Source organism: Triticum aestivum, chromosome 3A, assembly GCF_018294505.1.
Source record: "Triticum aestivum cultivar Chinese Spring chromosome 3A, IWGSC CS RefSeq v2.1, whole genome shotgun sequence".
Classification (NCBI taxonomy): domain Eukaryota; kingdom Viridiplantae; phylum Streptophyta; class Magnoliopsida; order Poales; family Poaceae; genus Triticum; species Triticum aestivum.
Genome location: NC_057800.1, coordinates 120,684,221 through 120,691,318, shown reverse-complemented (window position 1 = coordinate 120,691,318; position 7,098 = coordinate 120,684,221).

The window sequence follows — 7,098 nt, the reverse complement described above, 5'->3', positions numbered from 1 at the left end:
ACGAAGTTTTACCCAGGTTCGGGCCCTCTCGATGGAGGTAAAACCCTACGTCCTGCTTGATTAATATTGATGATATGGGTAGTACAAGAGTAGATCTACCACGAGATCGGAGAGGCTAAACCCTAGAAGCTAGCCTATGGTATGATTGTTGTTGTCTATGTTGTCCTACAGACTAAAACCATCCGGTTTATATAGACACCGGATGGGGTTAGGGTTACATTGAGTCGGTTACAATGGTAGGAGATCTACATATCCGTATCGCCAAGCTTGCCTTCCATGCCAAGGAATGTCCCTTCTGGACACGGGACAGAGTCTTCAATCTTGTATCTTCATAGTCCAACAGTCCGGCCAAAGGATATAGTCCGGCCATCCGGACACCCCCTAATCCAGGACTCCCTCAGTAGCCCCCGAACCAGGCTTCAATGACGATGAGTCCGGCGCACAGATTGTCTTCGGCATTGCAAGGCGGGTTCTCCTCCAAATTCCGTGTACTTGTTTGAATAAAGTCCGATTTCTTGTAGATGTTGCGCTCCTCGGCTTCTACGCCCAATAATGGTCGCTTCCCACATGTCAAACGAATATGAAAAGTCTGAGTGTTTTTACATTCACACCTCTAGCCGTGTAAATGAGCTGCCCTATTTAAGGGGACGAGGATTTAGATCCAATCCACACCTTCTCCCCTCCGCGAGTGTTCATCGGAGCGCATCCGACAAAGGTCCATTCCACCATGGCCAGCCGTTGCAACTCCTCCTCTTGCCCTTCCAGCCCTAAGCCTGGATATTGGTAGAGATGTTCCATCCCGCATAGCGAGCTAGTGACACTCCAGACCAACGGATTTCTCCCCCCGGCCTATATGGTCCCGGTTCTAGCTGGTCTTGCCATCTACAACTGCGGAGAGCAAGCAAAGAATGCCCCTAATCCCTCCAAAGGAGAGCGGGTGTGCCTCGTCCCTTACTTAATAAGGGGTCTCGGATTTCCAATCCATCCATTTCTCTGGGGGCTGCTGGAGTTCTACGGCCTCCAGCTACATAATCTCACGCCTGCCTCAGTACTGCATATCACGGGCTTTGTAGCCCTCTGCGAGCTGTTCTTGGGTGTCGAAGCTCATTTCGGACTGTGGAAGGAGCTATTTTGTCTCGTGCCCCGTTCCAAGAAGGGGTCAATGTATCAAGTGGGCGGAGCCGAAGTATGGCGCATCGCCGTGACCGGATATCTGTCCGGAACCCCAAAGGAGGCGTCCGAAGACTGGCCCTCGGAGTGGTTTTATATAGAAGACGTCCCGCTGCCGGATCCTATCCGGATCGGCCTTCTTGAATTCAACAGTGCTCCCTTAAAGAAGCGCCTAATCTGGCGCCCATGAAGCCCTCAGAGGGGAGGTGACAGGGACATCATTTACCTGATGGGCCGAATAAGATTGTTAGCCCATTCCGGACTAACCGTGATCGGGGTTATGGCCGAATGCATTATGAGGGGGGTGCAGCCGCTTCAGTATAAAAGCTACCCCATGTGGGACTTCAACGGGGAGGACAACGCCACCCGCTACGGCCGTAAGGGGCCAGATTCAGCTGCCGCTCTACTAAAGATCTTGTCCACTTTGTATAAGGAAGAAGAGGAGGAATTTCTCCGCATCAACCCTCAGGGCGGATTCTCCATGCACAATCCCCCAAGCTGGGTAAGCGGCCGTATTTACTTGTCCATCCATTTTGTATTCCCATTGTTAAATATTCAGTCTGACGACTTCAACGCAGGAACTGCGCCGGGCTGTTAAGGAAATAAGCAGCCCTCCACCACAACCCGAGGACCCAGGACGGTCCCTCGACCCGACCTCCCGAGAGGATCCGGACATATCTGTGGAGCTGATTGATGGAGTGTTCCATCAATTGAGCGAGGACAACGCCTTAGTGGCCATTACGGCCGATTACCCAGGGCTAATCCTGACCCCCCAGGTACCTGAGATCAAAGTCCCAGTACCCCGAATAGGTATCCGCCCACTCGTGTTCAGTTTCCTGATTGCAACCGAATCTTTGCAGGGGAGGTATTTAAGGCGGAAGGCCGAACCTGCGGCGACAAGCCAACGAGGGGCCATAGGGCCCCGCGGGCAGAAAAGAAGTGCAGTCCGGACCGAGGCATCAGCGCAAAGGTATGGCACGCCCCCTTATCCCAGGTGTTATACCTTCGAGGCATATTGACACTCGCGCTCTTTTCAGGACAAAGAGACCTCGCCGGACTACATCCGGAGAGGCTGCCAATCGCGCCTCCACCAGCCAGGCTCCAGAGCCTGGTCAGGAGGCGGAGGCGAACGCAAGGCGTGCGCCAGACGCTCCTCCGATGGAGGATGTGGACGGGTTGTCTGCCACCAACTCTGAGGTGGAGAGTGCCATGAACCACATGTGTCGCCGGACAATTCTTCGCGACGCTTGTTTCTCCCAAGGGGCGTTAGATGCCTCCAACTCGGGAGATGCGTATCTCCGTGCCGCTCAAAATGGTCTAGCCAGAGCCACGGAGCAGTATGTAAAAGACATACGGGTAAGAAAATTCTGGTAATTATATGTATATACCAGTAGCCCCCGAGACTTGAAATAGTTAGAATAACTGATTTAAGGATAATTTGTGATGCAGGTTCTTACGGAAAAGAATTCCCTACTGTCCAAGGAGCTGGAAGAGTGCAAAGCCCAACTTGAGGCCGCACTAGCCGCGGTAGGGGAGCCCAAGGAGACCCCGTCTGGTAATATATACTTCGAAAGATAAGTATTTTGTGAAGCACGGCTTTGGTGCGAATCTGACAAATGAAATTGCAGATGGCGCCGGATTGAATCCGGAAAGGCAACACCTCCTACGCCAGTTAAAGGCTGGTGAGAGGGTGCTGATAAAGGTGATGGGGGAGAAGAACGATCTCCAAGATGCCAACACCAAGCTGGGCGTCGAGCTGAAAGATGTTCGTGCCCAGCTGTCAGACTCCATGAAGGAGAATCAGCGGCTTCGGCGCGGCATATTTAGTAAGTGCTTGAACGAACCTTTGAAAGAAAGTTCGGCGGGGAAGTCGACTAATAGAGCAATGTCTGTAGGTGTGCTAACAGGTCGTCCTGCAGAGGAGATGCCCGGTTCTATGGGCGACCTTCTTCCCGAGCTCTCGCAACTGCTCGATCGAGTTCGGCAGGCGATGCAAGGCGTCGCCCAGGCCCTGTGGCCATCCTGCTCCATGCCCGAAGGTCTTGGAGAGCTTGCAGAGAAGCTAAACGGAGCACGGCGGCACTTCCGCTTGTGGAAGATATCAGCCTGCCGTCAAGGCGCTAGGGAGGCCTGGGCCATGGTGAAGCCGCGGTACTCAAAGGCTGACCCCAACCATATGGCCGAGGTCGGTCCTATAGGACCCGATGGGAAGGAGATCCATGTAAGCTTAGTATACGGCCAAGTAGAGTTGGCCGCAAAGTATTCCCAGCAGGACTGTAAATTAGACAGCCTATTAGATGGTATTGAAGAGGAATACAGTCAGTCAAAATGACTATGTAATTTAATTGACATTTATGATGCCTTCTAGCTGGATTGTAGATCATTTGTCATGGCCGACCCTGTCGCTTCAGCCTCGGGACCTGACGGTCCGGAGTGTGTCCGAATTCTCATGCGGTTATATAGGAACCGAGGAATGCATGGAGACCAGGTGTAGGGGTCATTAGTGCGTGAACAGACAAGTGCCCGACTAGTTATGTTATATTACATGGTTAGTAAGAAACATCTTCCAGGGAGAATAGTTCCGTTAGGGGTTCCTTTCCCTGGGAGGCATGCCCTAAAGTGCATGTCCATGCTGCAAAAGAAACGCAGGAAAAACGTTTGGGGGCATATAGATAAATAAAAAAGATCATCTTTAGTTCACTGACCGAATATTCCCTTAAGAACGCTAGCTTTCGGCTTCACCCAGTCTGAGGTACACGTCCGGCTGACTCGCAGTAACAATCGCAGAGGTGCTCCCTTTACCACCTAGCCGAACAATCGGGAACGTAGGGGTAAGCACAGGAGCCAAGCAACCCAGCTTGGCCAAAACTTAAGTCATATTGATGCATATAATGGCGAATAAAAGGTACATGCGGAAGTGTGACACATGTGTTGGGCGTGAAGCCCGTATAAATAAGCTTCTGTTTAAAGAAGCCCCCAGGTTTATTGAGCGCGGATAGCACGTCACTTTATGAGTGTTTAAAGGCTATAAGAGATGGAGAGAGAAGAAGAGGAATGTAAGACAGAAAGTATATAAAAATGGACAGAGGAAGGAGACAAACATAGAGTCCGGCGCTAGGCATAGAATCTTCGGAGACGGGCTGCGTTCCATGGGTTCGGCTCGAGTCGGTTATCCGATGCACTTCGCACGCGGTACGCTCCACCAGTCAGAACTTGGTCAATTATGAAGGGACCTTCCCACTTGGGCTTGAGTTTGTCCTTTTTCTTGTCCGGCAGGCGTAGAACTAATTCGCCAACATTGTAATTTTTGGCCCGTACTTCTCTGCTTTGGTATCGTCGAGCCTGCTGTTGATAGAATGCGGAACGGGCTTTTTCCACATCATGCTCCTCCTCCAATGCGTCCAAACTGTCCTGCCGATCGAGCTTGGCTTCTCTTTCTTCGTACATGCGCACTCGAGGTGAGTCATGAATTATGTCGCAAGGCAAAACCGCCTCTGTGCCGTACACCATAAAGAATGGTGTGTATCCGGTGGTGCGATTCGGCGTGGTCCGCAGCCCCCAGAGTACGGAGTCGAGCTCCTCTACCCAGTGCGTGTTGGATTCCGTGAGGGACCGCACTAATCTGGGTTTAATGCCGCTCATGATAAGACCATTTGCACGTTCGACCTGGCCGTTAGTTTGTGGGTGGTAGACGGAAGCATAATCGAGCTTGATGCCCATGTTTTTGCACCAGAGTTTTACCTCGTCGGCCGTAAAGTTCGTGCCGTTATCAGTGATGATGTTGTGGGGGACGCCATAACGGTGTACAACCCCGGATATGAAGTCTATCACAGGTCCGGATTCGGTCGTCTTAACAGGCTTGGCTTCTATCCATTTGGTGAACTTATCCACCATGACCAGTAAGTATTTTTTCTTGTGGGTTCCGCCTTTAAGGGGTCCAACCATGTCAAGCCCCCAGACCGTAAGGGCCAAGTGATGGGGATAGTTTGGAGGGCAGTGGGTGGCATATGGCTTTGGTTTGCAAAGAGCTGGCAACTGGTGCATCGTTGGACTAAGTCCTGGGCGTCTGCCCGGGCCGTCGGCCAGTAAAAGCATGTGCGGAAAGCCTTGCTCACAAGGGACCGAGCTGCAGCATGGTGACCACCGAGTCTGGCATGAATTTCAGCCAGGAGGTTCCGCCCTTCCTCTTCGGAGATGCACCTTTGAAGGACTCCGGTAGTGCTTTTCTTATAAAGTTCTCCCTCCTATACTTTGTAGGCTTTGGATCGCCGCACGATGCAGCATGCCTCATTTTGGTCCTCAGGGAGTTCCTGCCTAATAAGGCAGGCGAGGAATGGTTCTGTCCACGGGGCGATGACGGCCATTATTACATGGGCTGAAGGTGTTATTTCATTGGCAGAGCCTCCGATTGTGTCAGAATGTTCGGTGTCGGGCAGTGCGGTTGGGTCCGGGCTGTTATTGTTCGGCTCCCCTTCCCATACTACGGATGGCTTGAACAGCCTTTCCAAGAAGATGTTGGGGGGACTACATCGTGTTTTGCGCCGATGCTTGCCAGGACATCTACCGCCTGATTATTTTCCCGAGCTATATGGTGAAATTCGAGCCCCTCAAACCGAGCTGACATTTTTAGGACGGCGTTGCAGTAAGCTGCCATTTTTGGATCCTTGGCATCGAAGTCTCCATTTATTTGAGATATTGTGAGGTTCAAATCCCTGCGCACCTCTAGGCATTGAATGCCCATGGATACTGCCATCCGGAGACCATGTAAAAGGGCCTCATATTCGGCTGCATTGTTGGAGTCCGTGTACATAATCTGGAGTATGTATTGAACTGTGTCTCCTGTGGGGGACGTCAAAACGACGCCAGCCCCCAATCCGGCCAACATCTTGGAGCCGTCGAAATGCATGATCCAATTTGAATATGTGTCGTACTCTTTAGGGAGTTCGGCCTCCGTCCATTCTGCGACGAAGTCGGCCAAGACTTGCGACTTGATGGCTCGTCGTGGCTTATAAGTTATGTCGAACGGGAGGAGCTCAATGGCCCATTTTGCAATCCGGCCCGTTGCATCACGGTTGTTTATAATATCGTTAAGTGGTACTTCTGAGGCTACTGTTATTGAACACTCTTAAAGTAGTGTCGTAGCTTCCGGGATGCCATGAATACCGCGTACGCAATCTTTTGGTAATGCGGGTACCGTGATTTGCAGGGAGTGAGGACAGTGGACACATAATAGACCGGCTTTTGAAGGGGGAATTTGTGTCCGTCCGCTTCTCGTTCGACAACGAGCACTGCGCTTATAACCTGATGTGTTGCTACAATGTATAATAGCATTGGCTCGCCAATGTTTGGCGCGGCCAGGACTGGGTTTGTTGCCAGTATGGCTTTTATTTCGTCGAGGCCGGCCGTTGCTGCATCCGTCCGTTTGAAGTGTTCGGTGCACCGAAGGAGGCGGTAAAGGGGTAGGGACTTTTCTCCCAAGCGGGAGATAAAGCGGCTTAGAGCCGCGACGCATCCGGTTAACTTTTGTATTTGTTTGAGGTCCTTTGGGATGTTCAGTTGCGACAGAGCTCGGATCTTGGCTGGATTTGCTTCGATTCCTCTACCGGATACAATGAAGCCCAAGAGCTTTCCCGCTGGAACGCCGAAAACGCATTTTTCCGGGTTGAGCATGATGTCGTATGTTCAGAGGTTATCAAATGTGAGCCTCAAGTCGTCTACTAGAGATTCAACATGTCTTGTTTTGACGACCACATCATCTACATATGCCTCCACTGTTTTGCCGATCTGGCTTGTCAGACATGTCTGAATCATGCGCTGATATGTTGCGCCAGCGTTTTTGAGCCCGAAGGGCATCGTGTTGAAGCAGAATGGGCTGTATGGTGTGATAAATGTCGTTCCGGCTTGGTCTGGTTCTGCCATCTTGATTTG